Here is a 24,034-nt window from a genome sequence, read left to right as displayed (position 1 = left end):
TGTTAAATCCTTCATGAATAGCATTCTAATGATCCCTAGGTTATTAAACACATGTTCCACTATTTAATTTTGGGTTATTTTGAGAATATGCTCATGCTAGGGTTGGAATGGGGGTTTTGGGGATTTGAGGGTTTTGGTCTATAATAACCCTATAGTTCTCTAATTGAAGGTTAAAGATGAGCCCTTGATGATCTTAGATGGCGGATTGGCGAGTGTTTGATTGTAAGGTACCGAACTTGTAACACACTGGACCTTTGCAAATTGCGAGGTTCGAGTGTTTGGATGTGTTTCGAGCTTTTCCACACTTGGTGGAGGGTCGTAGAATGTTTTCCGACCTAAAAAGTTCGAAAACTGGAATTCTGGATAAGTCCTGAGAGTTTTTACTCTCGGGGACCGGTCCCTGGAAGGAGAGACCGGTCCCTCAGTGAGCAGTGTTGCGGCAGCCCTGAGGCAACCGGTCCCTGGCNGCTGATTTCAAGGATTAAGTTGCAATTCTTTGTTCTTATCACTTTGCCCAGGGTGTTTACACATGTCCACGTATTGGATTTCTTCTCTCTCTCTTTTGCATCTTTTCCTTCCCCCTCCCTCTAGGCTGTTGGAAACCGAGAGGAAATTGATGCAACAGCTTGAGTGTTGAGTAGCTATGGGGCTACCCGAGCAAAGAGAGCAGTTAAAGAAAAGTGAGAACTCGAGGAAGTTCAAATAGAAGCTGAAAGTAATTTGAGAGAGAGAGAGAGAGAGAGAGAGAGAGAGAGAGAGATTTGGTGAAATACCTAAGCCAAGGTAAGTTTGGTTAGTATTTGTTCCTAAACAAATTAGTTGCCTTAGAGATGATGCTTATATAGACTTCTTGCTGCTAGAAGTGGCTGATTTGGAGCTTCGGGCTGAGTGGAGCTACCAAATTGGGGTTGCAGCTGAAGGAGAGTATCCCTGCTGTGGGAGCTATCTAGTAGGAGAATTGGGCCTTTTGAATTGAGAGTGATCTAGAGAATTATCAAATAAAGGTAAAGTGTACCTAATAGATAATGATAGTTTAACTAATTTCATTAAAAGTGAGTTACAATTAGAGGATTGTTGCTGCAGTGAGCAGATTAAGTTGGATTCGGGCTGTTGGGATTGCCAAAGTGAGGACCCAATTGTGAAGCTGCTGCAGCTTCAAGAATCTCTGGGCACCCAGACTCAAAGAGGGAGTAGAGGATTGACAGCTTCCTAGTTAATCGAGCTGGAGGAGTTCGAAAGTGAGGTAAGAATGAATCCAATTCCTGATTTGAATGGTGTACGTTACTTTAGTGAAATGATAAGTATTAAGATAAATTTACTCCCAATTCTAGATTGGAAGGATCTTGATGAATATGCAGGTGCTGGAATTAGTATTCAGCTACTATATAAGACAGCATACTACATGTACATATACATGTGGATAAGTTATGGAAAGCCAAAAGCTGAATTGGGACCATGTTAAATTCTGTTTAAAGTAGATACTAGTCGTCCTAGTTCTTAATTATTAAAGTGAATTAGAGAAACTTCTAATCCAGATATGCATAGTACCAAGTACCCGTATTAAAATTGGGTAAGGATGAGTACTATAAGATACTCTCGAGTTGAGAAGCAAACGCAGAATTTCAAGGAACTGAATTTCAGCATTAACTCTACCGACTATGGGAGTTGGAACTAGCTAATTGAGTAGTAGATCTGATAAATTTCAGATTAGAAATGATTAGAGCCAAGTTGGATTTGATTAGCTCTAATTTCTAAATGAAATTGATGCTAATCCCTGCTTAGAAGGAGGGATTAATTATGAGTTGTTTAACTTCTGAGACTTTAAAATGCTGAAATTCTAAGTAGTAAATGAAGCTGATCTCTATGTACTCGAAGCTGAAATTAATAGTTAAGGCTATGCAAAATATAAACATGCAAGTAAATATGTCTATGTGTAGACTATTATAAATAAAATCCAAGGTAACCTGGCTTTGATTTTGAATGGAATAGTATTAATAGTTGCATGAGAAACAGTGAGACTATGTAAATATATATATATGTGGATAGTATATATCTTGGCGTAGAAATGCAAGTTTTAGTAAAATGTATATATGACTCTAGTCTAAACTCTTTTATTCCTTTATAAATGAAAGTTAAACTTGCTCGAAGGTCTAAATTGACTATCCGACAGGTTGACGACGCGCTAATTACGATTGAGGCCGTTCTAGTTTCATTTATACTGAGTCGCGAGAGATAGTTGTCGACGCATTTCGAGACGTTGATCTTAGTTGATTGACACCACTACAGGTGGGTGGTGCTATCCGAAATCTTTGAATCACCTTTTATGTCTATGATTTTTCATTGAGCATATTACTCGTATTCATGCATCATAGGGTAGTGATATTATGCAAGTGGTATTTGAATATGTGAATGCCTATCAATGTTGAGAAAATGTGAACTTAGAATGTGGACATAGAACCCTATGAATGTATGGACTATAACAATAGTGAACTTGGTGACACTCTAATTAGAGATTGAGTTAGCATCAAGAACTGAATTTGTGAAACTAGCATAAAGAACTAGTTAGAGTAAAGTGGGACAGTGTTTGTCAGTTGAATCCTCTAAAGGGGGATCAGATCATACTCACATTCGTTTGGTTCAAGGTAGGTCGCTCCTCCTTGAACGATGAGCTCCGAAGTAGTCATCTTTACTGGATCAGGAGATGCGTCTCCCCCAGTTGACAGTCCCGTCGGGTGCAGGTTGCGTCTCCCCGATATTTGGGATAGTGTCAGTGAGTTATTGTTAACCAAAAGGTTAACCAAGAGATTGGGTAAATTCAGTAAAAGCATGCATGCATATTTACAGTTTTATATATTACTTCTTTCAGTTTTGTACAGGCATTGTAGTAGTTACATATTATAGTTGGTTACTATCTTTTTACTTCCTTGCCTACATATGCCTGAGTAGACCTAGTGGGTGAGTCGGCGAATTCGGCGGTCGAACCCACTGGGAACTTTTCTGTAGTTCTCACACCACTAACCATACAGGTTCCAGTGCGAGCGGTGTAGCCGAGGATCGTGGCAAGAGCCCCGCAGTATAGCTAGCTGACACCAGAGTATAGTACTTTACTATTTTGAGTTTATGTAGCATCTATTTCGATGTACAGGGACATGTAAATGTATGTATTAAACAGCATGTAAATAACTAAATGTTTCTGTTATGTAAAGTTTTAAATTACAGTGAATTTCATTGTACAGTTAGTTTACTATCACTTGTGCTTGTTGCTGGCCTTCGTGCAAGTCATGTATATCGAAATGTGATCCTGGGAATTGTTTATTTCTTTATACATGTATTCGTTATTGTTTAGCCTTGGGCGGACAGAGGAGGTTCTATCCGTTCGGCGTCTGTGTACGGGCCCGGATCGACCAAAATGGCGATAGCAGGACGTGACAATGTTAGTTTGGAAAGCCATTAGAATGATTCCGGTGAAGTTCGGAAGCATTCGGGCGTTTTCGGAGCGCGTAGGCGTGAAAACGGGACCCAAAAGGCTATGTTGGACCATGAAACTAAATCCGGCATTAGCGCGGATGAAAAGATGGTGAAAATACGCTCGAAAACATGTTTGGAGAGTCTCGGTTCGATTTGAAAAGAATCAGAGACTAAATGAGCGAAAACGAGCGAAAACGGAGAAGAAACGAAAAAAGCTGAAATTTGGCTAAGTCCTAAAAATACTGGAATTCTGGACCTACGGGGACCGGTCCCTCAAGTCCAGGGACCGGTCCCTTATACAAAAAATTGCCCCATGCAGGCAGTACATAAAATACAAAGTTGAGGGGCTGTTTTGCAATTGTTGCATGAGTTGAGCTATTAGAGAGGTGTAGAACTCATCCCCTCTCATTTCTCTCATTTGCAACCACCCAACACCCTTCCTCTCTCTCTCTAGAAGCTCTTCCTCTCTCTCTAGAAGTGGAATCAAGAGGAGGATAAGGTGGAGATTGGAGCTTGAAGGAGGATCACCATTGTTGTCTTCTTCTTTTGCTTGGAGAAGGAGCTTAGTAGAGGTAAGCTCTTTGCCTTCTCATGGTAGAATGCTTGGATTAGGGTTTTATACTCTAGAAATGGAACTTAATGATGCTCTAGAAGTAATTAATCTCATTTATTGCTTCGGATAGTGCTTGTATGAAGCTAATTGCAATAATTGGGATTTAGGGCTCCAAAAAGAGGGCTTTTGTTCTTGTACTCGGTTTGAGTATTCGTCGAGGCTACGCGAAGATATTGAGGAAATAAGCCGTAAAGGTACAGATTGCCGCAGCACGCGGCGTAAGCTTCCAAAAATCACAAAACCGGAATCGTAGCATCGTGACATCACCAAAAGGTGGGGGGTGTCCATCCCGAAGCAACCGGGCTTCCTTTTATGTCTAAGTTCTATTTTGATCATATTCATATATTGATATTGTGCATTATAGGATTAGTAAATAATTACATTCCATTTCCTTGTATGTTTCCTATGGTAGTGTAGCATTGTGGGCTTGACACTTGAACTTAGGTTGCATGAGGATTGGGTCATGTGACAAGAATCCTATAGTCACAAAAATGATGATGAACTTGGACTTGTGATGATAAAAACAAGTGGCATTCAAATTAGTATAGTAGAGATACTATAATGTGAACGAGTGGCATGTCAATTTAGTGTATTGAGACACATACAACCTCATGACATATTGAGTGGCATTTGGACTAGTGTAAAAGAGACACTATAATATAGACGAGTGGCATGTCAATTTAGTGTATTGAGACACATACGACATCATGACATAAATGAGTGGCATCAAATCTAGTGTAGTGGAACACTGGCATTTAGGGATAGTAGATTTTTCCGATTGTCATATTGTGGACATTATGCATTTTGCATTAGTACAGTTGAGGCATTTTGGCCCTAGTAGATAGGGTATCCTCCAGCGTGGGGATTGGATCATACTCACATAGTCAGTGTAACCTTGGCGTGGTCGCTCCACCCGAGTAGCGATCTCCGGAGTAGTAGTCGCGTTGGCGCAGACATAGTTGTCCCACAGGTGGGTCTTGGGTGAGTGTAGTGCAGATTCTCCCCACTAGCGAGATTTGAGATGTGAGTTGGGATAGCAACCTTCGGGTTGATCTCGGGGTAGCAACCTTCGGGTTGATCATGAGATTGGATATTATCGAGGCATAGTTGCACGACGCACTATGTAGTAGCTCATTCATTCATGTGATTGTTTAGGCATAGTATCATGTGTAGATTGTATACTATGTAGTAGCCCATGCATTTCACTTGGGTATGGTATTTGGATATTTGAGGCATAGTAGCATGTTGCAGGATACATTATTATGTAGTAGCTCATTTCCATTATTGTTGAGGTATAGTATCATGTGTAGTTTGCATACTATGTAGTAGCTCATTTCCATTATTGTTGAGGCATAGTACCATGTGTAGTTTGCATGCTATGTAATAGCTCATTTCTTTTATTGTTGAGGCATAGTAGCATGTGTAGATTGCATACTATATAGTTGCTCATACATCGGATTATTGAGACATAGATCATATACTATGTTGTACCTCATATCCTTGATTATTGAAGGTATAGTAGATTGTTGCAGATTACTTTACTATGTTGCACTTCAATTTCATATCTATCTATTTATCTATCTTCTCGTGCCTGCTTGGATGTAGCACACTGGACCTTTGCAAATTGCAAGGTTCGAGTGTTTGATCTGTGATCTGAGTTTTTTCAGATATTCTGGAGGGTCGTTGACAGTGTTCCCACCTATGGCTCGTATCCCGAGAATTGTGGTATTTATAGTAGCGCTAAGGTCGCCGAAGTGGAGAACTTAGGCTCCTCTCAGGTTGCCTCAGCAGGGCTGTGTACCGGTACAACATTGAAGTTGTACCGGAACAAGTGGTTGTACCGGTACACCATCGGAAGTGTACCGGTACACTTGGCTATTTTCTGCGAACCCGAGCCTCGGGTTTGCGCGTACAGGGTTTTGTACCGGTACACTTTCCCGTGTACCGGTACACAATGCAGTCCGCAGACTGCTTGTTCTAGGAGAGTGTTTTTGCAATTGTTGCTTATCTATAAAGCACCCCACGCCCCTTTGGAGTTCCCTGAGCTTGAGACTAGAGGAGGAGAAGGTAGGGAGGCCATCTAAGACTTCTCTTTGATTTTCCTTCTTTTGTTGGGATTTTTGATGATTTATTCCCTCTTTTTGCTTCTTGGTGTGAATTCCACCATGGAAGGAGCTTGGAGCTTGGTTTTGGAGCTAGTTGGAGGAGAGGTCTTCAACCCTAGCTCATCCCAAGCCTTGTTTGGAGCTTCTCTCGAGGTTAGNCTTGCTTAGATGATAGAACCTTGCTCGCTCTGATATCACTAGTTGTTACTGCTCTATTTGTACTATTTCTTGTTTTTACCTCCGCTTTTATTGTAGACGCCTTATATGTGTAGACATATGGCGGGTCTAGGCACGCTACCGGGAGGGCCTCCGCCGGTCCCGGGGCGTGACAGAACTTCTAAAATTATGAAGTTGCGGGGTATTTTTGTAATGTATCGAAAATCTCTCTCGAGCTAATTGTGATCAAAGTGATCACAATAATGTTAAAATGGAAATTAGAAAATTCTAAATTTAATTAGAGGTTTGAGAACAGCAAATGAGATATTTTGGAAGTGTGAGAATAGATAAAAAATGGAATTGGAATGGCTAAAGAAATCCAATTGTCATTTTGACTCGAAAACTGAAATTTTAATCAACTTGGTTGAAAAGGATCAAATTGATGTCGAATTGGAAATTAATTGCTTCCAAATTTATTTGATAGACCGGGAAGCNTAGAAATGGAAAACTTAGGGTTTATTTGGGGGTTTTGGATTTAGGGCTTTTGAAGCTTGATTTTTTGGATTAGAGCCTTCATCTAAGTAGGATTGGAAGGGTTCTAGCTCCCATTTGGAGCTTGTGAGGGGATTTCTACTCTATAGGTGAGTTTTGGCCCTTTCGTTGAGTTGGTTAATGTTTAACCTATTCGTTGTTCGTAACGTTCGTGTAACACTCATAGTTTAACCTTTAGGGAGCTAGGAGGCTTGTGGGCACCTTCATCGACGCAAACGAAGGGTTTCGAGGAGACTTGGTGGGTTTGGCCTCACCAAAATGGGATAAATCATCCCTATAATGGTTTTTACTTATCGTAAAATGAAGATACATGCATATTCATGCAAGATAGATTATTTGTGAATTTTAGAATGCTTAAAATGCACATGTTATGTATAATATATTTTTGGACCTCAATGTAGTAGAGAGTTTGCATATTGGGCTTGGGCCTATGGATAGCACTTCTATGTGTGAATTTGGATCATGTTTCATATAGTGAAAATGACAAGTGCATTGCATTCTTGGACTTAGACTCATGCTTGATATAGTAAGCTAATGTCATAAAGAGACATTCGACTTAAAATTGGTATAGTAAGCTATAAAGGGGCATTAGGCTTGGACTAGATATGGACTTAGCAAGCTAATGTCATAAAGGGGCATTAGGCTTGGTCTAGATATTGACTTAGCAAGCTAATATCATAAAGGGGCATTAGGCTTGGAATATGTGTGGACTTTGTAAACCTAATGTCATAAAGTGGCATTAGCGTTGGAACAAGATTTTGGAATAGTATGATATAATGCCAGAAAGGGGCATTGGACAGAATGAATGGTTAAACCTTCACTTGGGACATTGGACTAGACCTATGAGTTGCTAGCGATCATTTCCATGGTAAAGCCATGATGACCGGATCGTTGAGACGATGGCTTTGCTTGCTTGCCATTTGTGCTCATTCGCACATGCTTGTGAGGGTCGCTCCCTACAAGCCGGCACTCCGGAGTTGGCCTTTTTGCGACGCAGTTCGCGCGTGCGGGATTGAGACGCCTGTAGGGTCGCGTGGGACAGCCTTATTCCAACTTGGGATGATGTGCTACCACGGGCAGCTAGGCGGCGAGGCGCCTGTAGGGTCGTGTAGGACAGTCCCGTTCCTCGAGGGGGAATGTTGGTGTCACGCCCCAAACCCGCCTATTTGGTCGGTTTCGGGCACGCCAACAGATCGCCGAACGGACAGGGTTTCTCCTGTACCGCGGACAGAGTCTCCCCTGTACGTTCAAGGCATAGCAATCAATACAATGTACGATGGTTCCAACCAGGAACACATTTCAATCAAGATTGCATAATGGAAGGTATCAAACAACATAACACATCCTATGTTATTACAAGCATTCACATTAGATTCATTTTACATCACAATTACATATTATAATTTAACTTCCGAATACAATCTAGCTTTAACAATATTAATAAAACTTGATTCTTTTCTTTTTCTTACATCCCTAAGTAACCGACTCAGGGTACCGCTATCTCTAGTCTCAGTGGTAGGGCGCTAACTATGGAGCTACGCCCTCGCCTCGCGCCGCCGCGCCGCTCACGTGTGAACCTGTAACACCCCAAAACCACGTGGGGTGATAACCAATTCCATGGTTCCCAGTGGGTACGGCCACCCAAGGGAAGAGCTCGACCAATAGGTCCAAAAGAGGCAACAACAGGTTGTTCAATAAAGAGATAGATACATATCTTGATTATGCAACTAATAAAACCATGCTTTGTCTCACGAATGCAATAATGCCATGCTATATGCGAATCATGCAACTATACAAGTAGAATAAATGATTTAACTTTCTATCATGCTATCCATAGCTTTTTCATAATTTATACATCTTGTCACTTTACATCGTTGGTTATTTGCTCCTAAGGTTTTTCTCTACCTTAGCAAAGCTAACCACCTGACTCGGTCTCGAGTCAATCATCTGCGGAATACCGCATACATCCAGGCTCATAATGCATACTTTCACACATTCACTTTGGCCCTTACCCAATCTTTCCGGGGTTCATTAAGTTCCCCCCAAGCTCACATCTCACATGTCCCATCTACCGGGATTAGCATTAGGAAATGCCACGAGAGATCCATCACGTCTACCGAGGAAGGCACAAGGCACTGTCACCCGAGGGATCTTCGCCGGGCACTCTCACCCGTGGTGTCTATACTCCGGAGTACGCCGCCTGTAGAGGGGCGACCTCACACAAGCCGGAACCGATACATGTGAGTACGATCCCATCCTCAATTTGAGGAGGTATAGCCAACCTGTTCCATATCTCTCTGCCTCAATGTCAATGATAGGTTTTTACCTAATCATGCATATACCGCTAATACCAAGCCACAATGTCACTTTGGGTTAAACCTTGTTTAACTACTTTCTTTAACACTAGGTTCAATGCCACTTGATGTCCAACCTATGTATATTCACACTAGATTCATATGTCCTTCATGTCCGACCTTGATTTACTAACACTAGGTTCATATCATTCATGTTCAACCTATGTTCTTTAACACTAGGTATAATGCCACTCGATCTAATGTATATAGATTGTCCATATGCACATTATACTACTAGCATCACATGATAAGTCCTTTACTTAGCATTCTTATTTTAGCATCCCTAAAACATGCTTATCATATATGAACTTAGCATTTTTATCATGTCATCATCTATTTTCTTAGCATTAACTACGTGCTTGCATTTATTATTTCTACATCATGCTTATCATACCATTACTTAGCATTATCCACATGCATGCTTATCATACCATTACTTAGCATTATCCACATGCGTGCTTTTCATGTATACTTTAGCATTAATCAATGCATTCATCTAGCACTATTTACACTAAGTCATCATGCATTCCTTTTATCATGTTCTTATAATGTTAACATTCATATGCCCTTTATCTTATGCATTCAAAGCATTAATCACATGCATTTATCTAGCATTTCTATAATATGTTAACATGCATTCTTTTCACATTCTTACATTGTGTCAAATGCATTCCTCTAGCATTTCACATTATATGTCAACATGCATCAATATGAAATCTCATTTCCTAGACATAAAGGGCGACCTAGTCGCTTCAGTAAGCACAACCCACCTCATTTCGCATTCCGATTGCCTGTCGACACTTGCAATCGGCCGCCTGCGGCACCCGGCACCCGGTTTGGCCCGATCTCTCGCGCGACCACCCAAACGGCCTCCAATTCACGATCCGAAAATTAAAGGTCTTCGGTTATGTGCCACGATGCTTCAAATCCGTTTTCATGACATTGCGATGTCGCCTCGGCCCTCCAGGCGGAAACGAAGCCTAAACGTCCGTTTCTTTAATAACTTTACAACGGCTCGACGAATCGCCGAACCGACTTCGCCAACGCGTTCGTTTACCTAGCAATTAGGTTTACGGAGGGTCAAATTAGATCAAACCCTCATATTTACAAAACTAACATTTTTGAGCCCTAGATTACAACTAGGTAAAAATCCACCATTAGAGCCTTGGTCTCAAGCATCAAACCTCTAATTAGCATGCTAGAATACCTCTAAATCCATTCTTAGAGCTTAAAAACCAAACTAGAGAGAAATGCCATTAAAGGGTTTGAAGCTTACCTTCAAAGCTTGCTCTAATGGAGAGGAGGAAGATAAAGAAGATGAAGATCAACTTCCAAGTTTGCCTCTCCACCAAAACCTTCAATTTTGGGGGAGATCTAGAGAGAGAAAAGGAGCTTTCTCTCTTTCCCTTTCCTTGCATGTGTGTGTGTGTGTGTCGTGTGCGTGTGTGGTGTGCGGCCGAAGGAGAAGAAGAAGCATCAGCTTCTTTATAATACCCCTCAAACACTATTCACTCCAGACAGTTTGAAATCTGATAACTTTCGTCGGAGCTCCCTGAATGTCCGTTTGAGCTCAAACTTGACAGTCATGCTCGGTTTTACGTACTGAACAAGAATATATTTTAAGTTTTCAGTTTCGACCCCATTTGGTCATCGAAAACTGTACCGAACTGTAATCTTTATTAGATAGCTGTCGGATTTTATTTCTCACTCTACGGGTGTCAGAAAAATATGAAACTTTAAATCTAGCCTAATAAAAATATTTCTGACTTATCCTCCAATTTTCATAATTTTCTGAGACTGTGCATTTTCTGCTAATCTATCTGTCCCGTTTCCAACAGAAAATTCTAGATCTTCTGTTTTCATTTCGATTTCAGTACAAGTCATTCTGACTTATGTTTTACTTCTATAAATCCAATAAAAATAGTTTCTCATACTATTTTTATTTATTCTTATCTTTATACCAAAATCTGGTATGTTACAGTTGGTACTACCACCGGCAGCTAGGCGGCATAAGCTGAACTACCTTGTGTAGGTCCTTAATTGGAAATGAAAATCGACATGGAGTCGTTTATATAATAATCACTACTTGATAGTAAATCGTAGTTGGATTCAATGAATATTGGGACATATAGTATACTTGGTCGCTATGATAGTGCATACTAGATATGTATTGGATACTTGGACATGTAGTATACTTAGTAGTATTGCTTATTGCATTTTAGTATACTTGGGTACCGTGATAGAGCATACTAGACATGTTTTGGCATATTGGATCATGATAGAGTAGATGTACTCCATGTTCATATCATGTATATTTGTGGCATAGTAGTATAGCATTTATTATATGCCTTCTTTTCCGCAGTTATTATTATCCATATCTGCTTAGGTTTTGGGCCTAGTGGTGCATTTTGCTCAGGTCAGTAATTGCCCACTGGGAAATATAAATTATAGTTCTCACGCCCTATGTTTTACGATTTCTTTCAGAGCCTTCCACTCCGGAAGAGGCTCGGGATCGTGGGAAAGGTATCGCCTCGAGTTAGCTTGCGAGGGGTTCAGCGATAGGTGGTCCACCTCTCTTTTGAGTTTTGTTTTGGAGAGGTTGAGAGAGACTTGCACCATTTCGTAGAGACAACCCCATACTTGTATCTTGAGATTTATGTTGTATTAAGTTTACTTCTTACTGTAGTGGTTTTGTTTCTGTTGACTCTATTTGTTGGTAGAACCTAGCTGTATACTGCTCTGACATCTCTAGATACTCTCGGTTTCTTGTTCATTTATTCGCTATTGTTGTAGACGCATTATATGTGCAGGCATATGGCGGGTCTGGGCACGCACCGGGCGGGCTTGTGCCGGGTCCCGGGGCGTGACATTGAACCTAGTGGGAAGATCGGCGGAGTCGGCGGCCGAACCCACTGGGAACTATATTTATATAGTTCTCACCCCACTTTGTTGCAGGGCCTAGGGAGAGAGCATTGGCAGAGGACCGTGGTAAGGGCATAGCACCCTAGCTAGCTAGTTACCTCCTATATGCATTAGAGTCGGGCACCATTTTGAGAGGTTATGTGTTATGGTTCGAGCGACTTATGTACTTTGATGGTGAGGTTGCTAGTGATGTATTTGGGAGTTACTATGTTGGAGAGCCATTTTGTATTATGAGAAGAATATGTATTCATTTTGGAAGATGAAAATGTAAATCAATATGTAAAGATTAAATGTGGTGTAATAGCTAGATGTATCTCTCTTTATTTCACTTGTATGATACTTGTGATTCTTGCTCTTAATTGTATAGCACTTGTGGTGCTTCGTATTGATCATGTATGTCGTTTTGAATTTTCCTGGGCAATTCTCGTACATGATCTTGTCGTTATAGCCTTGGGCGGACAGGGGAGGTGCTGTCCGTCTGGTCGACGTGCCCTGATCTGACTAAATAGGCGGGCCGCGGGGCGTGACATCGGTGGTCGAGTGCGGGTTCGAGCCGAACCGGATAGCGTGAGCCGCGGGAGGCCGATTGCAAGTGTCGATAAGCAATCGGAGAGCGTTACGAGATGGGTTGTGCTCCACCAAAGCGATTAGGTCACTTCCATGCCAAAGTGGAGTGTTGTCACGCCTTGGGACCCAGCGTAGGCCCGGCCGGTGCGTGCCCAGACCCGCCATATGCCTGCACATAAAAGGCGTCTACAATAATAGAGATATGAAAGCAAGGAAAAGTAAGACCACTATAGATATCAGAGCAACTAGCAGCTAAAATAACAACAAGTATAGAAAAAGGAAACTGATCCACTGATAGTAAAACATAAGGTAAATACATCAACTGTCTCAAATACAAAATGGGTGTCTCTGTACATGGTACAACTCTCAACCTCTCCAAAATAAAATCAATGAGAGGTAGACCACCTATCGATACGTCCCTCGGCAAAGGGCTAGCTCGAGGCGATGCCCTTTCCGCGATCCCTAGCTTCGCCCGGTGTGGAAGGCTCTGAAAAGGAAACAAGAAGCAGGGGGCGTGAGAACTATAATTTATAGTTCTCAGTGGACAATTACTGAGCTTAACCAAAATGCACCATTAGGCCCAAAAGAGTCAGGTAAAAGAGATAAGTAGCAAGATAAACTGCTAATATGAAAGTATGCATTGTATGCTAAATTACTATGCCATGAGTAACATGATAACAATAAGTTGTACATTTATTCTCTTATGAACATGTATGTGAAAAGCATGACTAGTCTATCCCAACATGACAAGCAAGTGTGCTAAGATGCAACAAATAATGCTATCCAATATTCTATCCACCCAAATGTCCAATAGTATGCTAAAAGCATGTCCAAGTCATCCCACTACTAAGCCTATCTAGTAGTGATTGTCATATCCCGGTTTAATGTCATCATTGCTCAATTTTGTTTAAGGACCTACACAAGTGAGTGCCGGCTTGTAGGGAGCGACCCTCACAAGATTGTGCAAATAAGCACAAATGGCAAGCAAGCATAGTCATCGTCTCAAGTACCCAATCATCATGTCTCTAACATGAAAACCATCACTAGTAACCCATCGGTCTAGTTCTATGTCACAAGGTGAAGTTCCAACTTTCACTAAGTCTAGTGCCTCTTTATGACACTATAACATTGCTATTGCTATATCTAAGCATGTTCCAATTCCCATGCCTCTTTATGGCATTATTACAAGGTTCATATATAACCTAAGCTCAATGTCGCTTTATGACATTAGCTCACTAATTTACATGATTTCCAAGTCTCAAGCCTCTTTATGGCCTAATATATTCTCATAATTCCAAACAAGGTTTGTGTCCAAGACATAATACATTTATCATGTCTACTATATGAAGCATGATTCCAAGTCCGAATTAGAATGCTAAACCCGTACATAAGTCTCTAATGCAAGCTCTCTACTATATAGAGGTCTGAAAATGCATTGTATATAACATAATCATTTCAAGCATTCTAAAATTCATGAATAATGCATCTAACATGAAAATATATGATTTTCCATTTTACGATACTCAAATCATCAAAAATGATATTTTCTCATTTTTGGCGAGGTCAAACCCACCGAAGCTTCGCTATAACTCCTTCTTTTCACCGAACAGTGTTGTCCACAATTCTCTTAGTATCCTAAAGGTCATAAGAGAAGAGATACCCAAACGTTACGAACAACCCTATGATCAATCATTAAGCATCTAAGGCAAAAGGGCTAAAAGCTCACCTAGAGAGTAAAAATCCTTCACAAGCTCCAAAAGAGAGCTAGAACCCTTCCAATCCAACCTAGAGGAAGGTTCTAATCCAAGAGATCAAACTCCAAAAGCCCTAAATCCAAAATGCCCAAAATAAACCCTAAGTTTCCATTCTAGGGTTTCATCCCAAATCCACAATCAAAACAAGAAATTTAGAGGAAAGAACAAGTTGCTTACCTCTTAGAAACTTCAATCACAGCTCTAAATCAACTAAAGTTGAAGATCTCTCCTCCAACAAGCTCAACTCCAAGCCTCAAGCCTTCAACAATGGTGAAAATGCCACCAAGGAGCAAAAAAGAGCAAAATGAAGTAATTATACTTCAAAAATCCCAACAAAATCAAAGAAAAACAAAGAGAAAGGATGGAGGGCTCCCTTACCTTCCTCTCTAGTGTTCTCAGCTCAGGGGAGAACCTAAGGGGCGTGGGGTCACGCCCCGGGACCCGGCGTAGGCCCGCCCGGTGCGTGCCCAGACCCGCCATATGCCTGCACATATAAGGCGTCTACAACGATAACGAATTAAAGAACAATAAATAGAGAATATCTAGAGATATCAGAGCAATTATACAGCTAGGTTCTATCAACCAGTAGAAACCACAGAAGCTAGACTACTAAAGTAAAATGTAAAGNTATACTCCCAAAACACTATTCACATCAGATTGTAGCTCAGGTACAGATATTTTTCGTCCGCCCTTCTGAACGTCCGATTGAGCTCAAATTTGGCAGTCATGATCAGTTTAACCTTACTTAACGAAAGAAATTTTAATCTTTCAGTTTCGACCCCGTTTGGTCACCGAAAGCTGTACCAAACTGTAATCTTTATCAAATAACTGTTGGATTTAATTTTCCACCTTCCGAGTGTCAGAATGGCATGAAACTTTAAATCTAGCCTCATAAAAATAATCCTAACATATTCCCAAATTTTCGAAATTTTCTGACACTGTGCATTTTCTGCTAAAATATCAGCCCCGTCTCTCACAAAAAATTCTCAATCTTCTATTTTCACTCCGATTTCCGCACAAGTCAATCCTGACGTATAATTTACTTGTCTAAATCCAATAAAAATAGTATCTCAGACTATTTCTATTTATATTCACTTTTTATTAAAACAAATCCGGTATCCTACACGTGGGGTGTCTATAGAGTTGCTACAAAAGCAAATAAACCCCTCAAAGCTGCAGTTTTCGCAGTGTGCCAAATTGTATCGGTACACGGAAAAGTGTACCGGTACAAATCCTGCGAGACAGCGAACCCGAGCCTCGGGTTGGCTATAATCCACATCTGTACCGGTACAACCATTAGGGATGTACCGGTACACAATGTGTTCCGGTATAACCATCTGATGGTTGTACCGGTACACAATCCTACAGAGGCAACCCGAGAGCAGACCACTTAATCCAATTTTCTGGATTTTGTTACCAAGTTTAAAACCTCAATTCTCGGGATGCGAGCCATGGGTCGGAACACTATCAACGACCCTCCAAAAACTGTGGAAAGGCTCAGAACACAGATCAAACACTTGAACCTCGCAATTTGTAAAGGTCCAGTGCGTTACATTCACCCCTCCTAAGAAGGAGTTTCGTTCGCGAAACTCAAAAAGCAAAGTACCTCAAGCCTCCATATGAAAAAGATGGGGGTAGCGCTCCTGCAGTGCGCTCTCCAACTCCCAAGTGGCCTCGCGTTCATCGTGATTGCTCCAAAGCACCTTCGCATACGGAATCTCACGGTTCTGCAGCCTCTTCACCTCGCGAGCCAAAACCTCAAAGGCTACTCTTCAAAACTCAAGTCATCCCTCAGCTCCACTGGTATAGCATCCAACACATGAGCCGGATCATGGATGTATTTTCGAATCACCGATACATGAGATACATTGTGTACACCCGATAGGTTCGGTGGTAGAGCAAGTCGATACGCTACCGGGCCTACACGCTCCAAAACCTCACACGGTCCGATGTACCGGGGGCTCAACTTACCCCGGATACCAAATCTTCTAATCCCTTTGGTCGGCGAGACTTTCAAAAAGACATGATCTCCAATCTGAAACTCCAAATCTCGTCGACGCTTGTCAGCATAACTCTTTTGCCTACTATGGGCTGTCAACAGTCGCTTCCGAGCAATACGAACATTTTCTCTGCTTCCTGGAGCACATCGGGGCCTAAAGCCAATTTCTCGTCAACTTCATTCCAATGAAGTGGCGATCTACACTTTCATCCATAAAGTGCCTCGAAGGGTGCCATCTTGATGCTTGCTTGATAACTATTGTTATAAGCAAACTCCGCCATCGGTAGATGCTGCGACCATCCTTCCTGGAAGTCGATCACACAGGCTCGAAGCATATCCTCAAGAATCTATATAGTGCGCTCTGACTGCCCGTCACTCTGAGGGTGAAAAGCTGTACTAAAATCGAAGCGCGTGCCCAAGGCATCCTGCAAACTCCTCCAAAAATGAGATACAAAACGGGGATCTCGATCCGAAACTATAGAAGTAGGTACCCCGTGCAATCGCACAATCTCATCAAGATATACCTGTGCGAGTCTCTCACGAGTCCAAATAGTGTGAATAGGTATAAAATGAGCCGATTTCATCAACCTATCCACAATCACCCAAATAGCATCATGCCCGGCCTGTGAGTGAGGAAATCCCATCACGAAGTCCATGGTGATCTTCTCCCACTTCCACACTGGAATCAGTAAGCTCTGCAATTTTTCCGCGGGGACTCGATGCTCAGCTTTCACCTGTTGGCAAGTTAGACATCTAGCAACAAACTCACCAACATTCTTTTTCATCCCGGGCCACCAATATAGCAACTTCAAGTCCTTGTACATTTTGGTGCCTCCCGGATAAATCACATAGGGTGCACGGTGTGTTTCTTGAAGAATGTCCTCTTTAATACCCAAATCCGCCGGTACACACAACCGTCCGCGGAAACGCATCAACCCCACACCGTCCACAGTAAAGTCACTGGTGCAACCATCATCCATCTTAGCTTTAAGTCTTTGCAACTCCACATCGTGAGCTTGCTTTTCCTTGATTCTATCCAAAAGGGTAGGTTGCACCACCAAAGCCATCAACCTCAAAGGTGTATCAGGAGCCACCACCTCCAATCCCAACCGCTTCATCTGCTCGATCAAAGGCGGTTGAGTAACCACAAGCATCGCTAAGTTTTCCGTCGATTTCCTACTTAGCGCATCTGCCACCACGTTAGCCTTGCCCGGGTGGTAAAGAATAGTCAAATCATAATCCTTGAGTAGCTCCAACCATCTGCGCTGCCTCAAGTTCAACTCCTTCTGAGTGAATAAATACTCTAAGCTCTTGTGATCCGTATATACTTCACACCGCTCGCCATAAAGATAATGGCGCCATAGCTTCAATGCAAAGACTATGGCCGCGAACTCCAAGTCGTGAGGAGGGTAATTCCTTTCATACTCCTTTAACTGGCGAGAAGCATACGCGATCACTTTTCCGTCCTGCATCAAGACACAACCCAATCTATTAAAGGAAGCATCACTATAAATCACATACCCTACTCCAGCAATTGGCAAGGTTAGGATCGGGGCAGTCGTCAATCTCTGCTTTAGCTCTTGAAAGCTCCTTTCGTACGCATCATTCCAAATGAACTTGGTGCCTTTATGCGTGAGCCTCGGAGGGGAGTAGATAACTTAGCAAATCCCTTAACAAACCGTCGGTAGTAGCCGGCCAAACCAATAAAGCTCTGTATCTCGGTAACACTTGTCGGCCTGGGCCAATCCTTGATAGCTTTAATTTTCCTCGGATCTACAGCTATACCCGATCCGAAAATCAAATGGCCCAAAAACGCCACCTCTCTAAGCCAAAACTCACACTTTTTCAATTTGGCATAGAGCTTCCTTTCCCGAAGCACTTGAAGTACAAGTCTCAAGTGTTCCTCGTGATCCACATCACTTCGGGAATAGACCAAAATATCGTCGATGAACACCACGACGAACCTGTCTAAATAAGGCTTGAAAACACGATTCATTAGATCCATAAATGCTTCCGGGATATTAGTAAGCCCAAACGGCATGACTGTAAATCATAATGTCCATACCGTGTTCTAAAAGCCGTCTTCGACATATCCTCAGGCTTGATGTTCAACTGGTGGTATCCCGACTGCAAGTCGATCTTAGAGTACACACTAGATCCTTGAAGCTGATAAAAAAGATCATCGATCCTCGGCAACGGATACTTGTTCTTGATCGTGACTTTATTAAGTTCACGATAGTCCACGCTCAAGCGAAGTGATCCGTCCTTCTTCTTGACAAATAGGACCGGTGCTCCCCAAGGTGACACACTCGGTCGCACAAAACCCTTGTCCAGAAGATCTTGCAACTGTGCCTTCAGCTCTTTCAACTCAGCTGGTGCCATCCTATAGGGCGCTTTTGAGATTGGAGTAGTCCCGGGGACGAGATCTACCACAAACTCAATCTCCCTATCAAGTGGCATTCCTGGAAGCTCCGCTGGAAACACATCTCCAAACTCCCGCACTACGGGGATATCCTCAATCCTAGGAGCGTCGACGTCATCCCTCAACACCACACTAGCCAAGTAGGCTACACATCCTCTGCTAATCAACTGTCTAGCTCGAGAGGAGCTAATCGTCATTGCAAACAGCAAGCTCTGGCATCCACGGTATACTACCTCCGCCTGCCCTGGCTCTCTAAAAGTCACCGTTCGATTCTTGCAATCGATAGTGGCGAAGTACTTGGTCAACCAATTCATGCCTAAGACAACATCAAACTCTCCAAGTTTATGCAAAACTAGCAAATCCACAGGCATAATCCAAACTCCTACCCGAACAGGGCAACTGGGGCAAAACTCTCTTATGTCCAAGGAGTGGTCGGGGACGACGACACGTCGTGGATGCAACAAGAAAACAAAGGGGATGCCATGCAACTTGGCAAACAGCCGATCAATGAATGAATGCGATGCATCAGTATCAAATAATGCACGAACTCGAATGGCGTTTAATAAAATGATACCTACAACCACATTCTCGGCCGTTGCCGCCTCCTCAGTCTGGGCCGCGTACATGCGCCCTCTCGGGGCCTGTCGTGACCCCTCCGTCTGCCGCTGAATAGGTGGCCGCCCGGCATCGTAGTGAGCAGAAGGCGTCCCCTGGCTAGGACCCGGTAAAGCTGGTGCTGATGCCGGTGATGGCGCTTGCGCTAGGCCCCTCGGGCAATCCGACTGGAAGTGGCCCTCCTGGCCGCACAAGTAGCACCGGCCCCGACTGCGTGAACACTGCCGTGGGAAATGAGGATCACCGCAGATCACGCAGCGCGGAGCTTGGCGACGATCAGGTCCTCCTTGCTGAGTAGACGAGCCATGTCCTCGCGACTGGCTACGGCTCCAGGGGTACCTCGGCGGCCTCCGTGAGTGCGTCTGACTCGCACCCTCAGCCGCAGGTCTCTTGCCCTTCCCCTTGTCCATGCCCTCGCGGCGCTCTTGCAACCCCGCCGCGCTGCTCTCCACGATGAGCGCGCAGTTAACCACATCATGATAGGTCTAAAGGTTGGAGGACTGCACCAACCGAAAGATCGAGGGCCGCAATCTACGCTAAAAAATGCGAGCCTTGTTCTCGTCGTCCCGCATGACAAAAGGCACGCAATGCATAAGCTGAGAGAACTCCCTCTTGTACTCGGCCACCGACCGCTCCTCTTGGCGCAAGCTGCGCAAGTCCTGCTCTATCTTTCTCTTGACGCTCTCTGGGAAGTACTTAGCCATCAGAAGCTCCTTAAATCTCTTCCACGATATCGCCGACAAATCCGTGTTCGGGTTGTCTCGAATATCCAGCCACCAACGGTAGGCCTCGCCGTCAAGATAATGTGTGGCGAGGCAAACTCTGTCCCTCTCCGCCACGAAGGTGTCGTGGAATAACTTCTCCATATGCATGAGCCACTTCTCTACTATCCAGTGGTCCACTTTCTCTCCGTCAAAAATTCGCGAGTTGCACCTCTTGAACTTGTTGAGGCGATCCATGAGTCGATCCCGCTCGGTCCCCTCAACCATCACGGGAAAAACTGTCCCCGTCAAAGGCACCGGGGCTGGTGGTGCCGCAACGTCCTCCTCCCGAGGTGCCACCACGGGGGCCGTCCGAGAAGTGTCGAGTGCAGGGGACGATGTCACGCCCCGGGACCGATACCAATTTGGGCCAGCCCGAGCACGTCAAACAGACGACGAATTGACAGAGTTTCTCCTGTCCGCCCAAGGCTCATCACCTGTACATTTTCAAATAAGAAGTGCACTAGCGGAAACATATACAAACGGCTTACACGAGGGTAAGCAATAGGCATGACTGAAAGAAAGGAACTAAACATCTACTCAAATATCATGATTCAACTTTTGATCACATACATTGCGTTTAATCTTCATATTCATGATTCTTTACATTGCTCGCATCATTTCTTTTACATCACATTTGCTCAAAATAAACATTACATTCTTTTTCTCATTTGCTTTATACATCATCATCTTAAATCATCAAATACAAAAGATGATAGAAGGGTATACTACTAACAAAATGTAAAGCCCGACTCGGGTGGCCACTGTCTAGGGTGCGATACCTTTACCACGGTCGCTCGCCGGCTCGCTGGGCCCCGGCTCTGTGGAATAGTGGGGTGAGAACTACAGCAAAGTTCCCAGTGGGTTCGGCTCCAATCTCACTGACTTTCCAAATATGCTACTAATCATGATGCTAATATGCCTGAACAATAAAGCAAAAAATATGCTCAACATAAATCATGCAAGTATGCAAGTTCTTTGTTATTTACTCTTTGTTTTTTAAGCTTTGTTCTTTGTTCTTTAATCTCACGGCTAACCCGGGGGTTTCGCCACATTAACTTACTCACATTAAGTCCATCATCGCGGGCCCTCAGCTGCCTCCCGCTAAGACCGTCCTCGGGTTTACTCCAAGCCGTGATGCAAAACTTCGGAGCACATCGCCCGAGGGGGAGCGACCGCCCTCGAGCACGGAACTCATAGCAAGTATGATCGATCCTTAACTCTAAGGATATATAGTTCAATCATTGACTTTACACTAACTCTAGTATTCTTTACATCATTTTATTTTGCTAACTCTAGCAATCATTGTTCTTTAACTTTACTCATTCTCTATGCCATACTTTGCATTAACTTTAACCATCATCATTTGTTCTCTACATCGCATGGATTCTTTGCCCCACACTAACTCTAGTGTCACGTCACTTTACATTTTCGAATGCCACTCGATCTATGTCTCATTGTGTCACTTTGTTCTTTTATCTCATTAGGCTCTCACATTACCTCTCATGCATATATAGGGTGTTATAGGTTCTCAACCAACTAGAAATGCACGTGTACTCACATCATGCCACATTTACATAATTATCATCACATTTTACCCTACAATGCATGCAACAAAATATACATAAATGCTCAATTAAATGACACATTAGGCATAGAGGGAATTCCAACAAGTTTGGATAGCACCACCCACCTCGTAGGATCTCAAAGGTGCTCCGGTGATTTTCTTAGAATTTTTAGACACCCGGATCGCTACCTGCGAGTTAACGAAGCCGAATTAGGCTTATTTGGCCATAACTTTACATCGGCTTTTCGTAACGTTAATCCGAGCGCACCAACGCATCGGAAATACCCCCAATTTGGTTTCTAGAGGGTCAGTTGCACTTTAGAACCCTCACAAGCAAAAGCCCCAATTTGGGTGCCCTAGCTCATAATATACATCAAACCTAGGGTTTGATCTCATTGGGAAGCAAAAGAAGCTCCATTCTACTCAAGAGACTCCAATCATCCTTAGTTCAATCCAAACCCTAGTTTGGATTCTACCATAAGAGGGGATGAAGCTCTCCTCTAAGCTTCACCCTCCACACCATTTCATGGTGTTGATCTCAAAAGAAAGCAAAAGAAAGCTTCAATCACTCTAAAGGTTCTATAAAAACCATTCTTAGACTTAATTTAAACCCTAGTTTGGGTTCTACCATGATTAGGGTTTAAAGCTTACCTTGCAAACTTTCCTTTTCCAAGCTAGAGATGAGGGAGTTTCTTCACTCCTTCTTCTCCACTTTCTTCTTCGTCTTTTCCTCTCTTTTCCTTGTCTTCTTCTTCTCCTTTTTGTCTTCTAGAGAGAGAAAGAGAGAGAAGAGTGTGAGAGGGTGAGGGAATGAGAGAAATACCCCATACACCACTCATGCATAGCCCACATAATGCATAATTGCATTTAAACCCCTCAACTTTCATCTTATTAAACTGCTCAAACTGGGCAGATTTCGTGTGCGGGGACTGGTCTCCCCGACCAGGGACCGGTTCCCGTAGCTCTTCCCTGCGGGCAGCGAAGGCTCCCACGCAATGTGACTGGTCTCTCTCTGGGGGATCGGTCTCTGGGGGACCGGTCTCTCTAGCAGGGACCGGTTCCCGAGAGCCTGATCTCAGGGACTTAGCCGATTTTCCTTTTCCTCAACTTTCACGCGTACGGGGACCGGTCTCTCCTTCCGGGACTAGTCCCCGAGAGCACAAAACCTGCAGAATGCAGATTTCTGATCCTCTAGCTCTCGAAAACCTTCCATAATGCACTTTTGATCATTTTAACACCTTCGGACTTTTCGAAGTGTACCATCCTCGCACTTTGGTCAATTTGACTAAAGTTCGACATTTATTTTCTGAATTTTCGGTATATTACATTCTCCACCCCTTAAAATAATTTCGTCCGTGAAATTACGCATACTTTAACTTGTCGACTCGAATAAATGCGGATACTCTCTCCGCATGGTCTTCTCGAGCTCCTAAGTGGCTTCTCGCACCGCATGGTTGCTCCATTGGACCTTTACATAAGGAATTTTGCGACTCCGCAACTTTCTTTCTTCTCGATCGAGAATGCACACCAGGTACTCCTCGTAAGACATATCCTCACGTAACTCCACGGGCTCGTACTCTAACACATGTGTCGAGTTACGAATATACTTTCGGAGATTTGACACATGAAAAACATTGTGAACTCCCGCGAGTCTCGGTGGTGGTGCGAGCTTGTACGCTACCGCACCCACACTCTCCAATATCTCGAATAGGCCGACATAACGGGGCCTTAGCTTCCCGCGGACCCCAAACTGCCTTACTCCTTGCATTGGCGATACCCTCAAAAATACGCGGTCTCCAACCGCGAACTCCAAGTCCTTTCTTCGCTCGTTGGCATAACTCTTTTGCCGAGATTGCGTCGTCGCTAACCGTTGACGGGTAAGGCGAACTTTCTGCTCCGCCTCCCGCACTACATCCGGGCCAAGAGCTGTTCTCTCGCCCACGTCGCTCCAATGAATAGGAGAACGACACCTCCGACCATATAGTGCCTCAAATGGCGCCATCGCTATGCTTTCTTGATAACTGTTATTATATGCGAACTCCGCCATCGGCAAGAAATCATGCCATCCTCCTTTATAATCTAGTACACATGCTCGAAGTAAATCCTCAAGGATCTGTATCGTCCTCTCCGACTGTCCATCACTCTGAGGATGAAACGCTGTGCTAAAGTCGAGCCGTGT

General features: G+C 43.3%; 1 long non-coding RNA gene across 1 annotated transcript; it reads left to right on the top strand.

Moving 5' to 3' along the window:
* LOC109719234 lies at positions 555 to 3,223 on the top strand. The gene is made up of 4 exons (XR_002218654.1): positions 555 to 783; positions 864 to 1,243; positions 2,171 to 2,286; positions 3,027 to 3,223. It is a non-coding gene; the product is annotated as an uncharacterized LOC109719234 (long non-coding RNA).

Source organism: Ananas comosus, linkage group 13 (genome assembly GCF_001540865.1).
Source record: "Ananas comosus cultivar F153 linkage group 13, ASM154086v1, whole genome shotgun sequence".
Taxonomy (NCBI): domain Eukaryota; kingdom Viridiplantae; phylum Streptophyta; class Magnoliopsida; order Poales; family Bromeliaceae; genus Ananas; species Ananas comosus.
The sequence above is the reverse complement of the archived record's forward strand: the minus strand, read 5'-3'. Positions and strand labels throughout refer to the sequence as shown.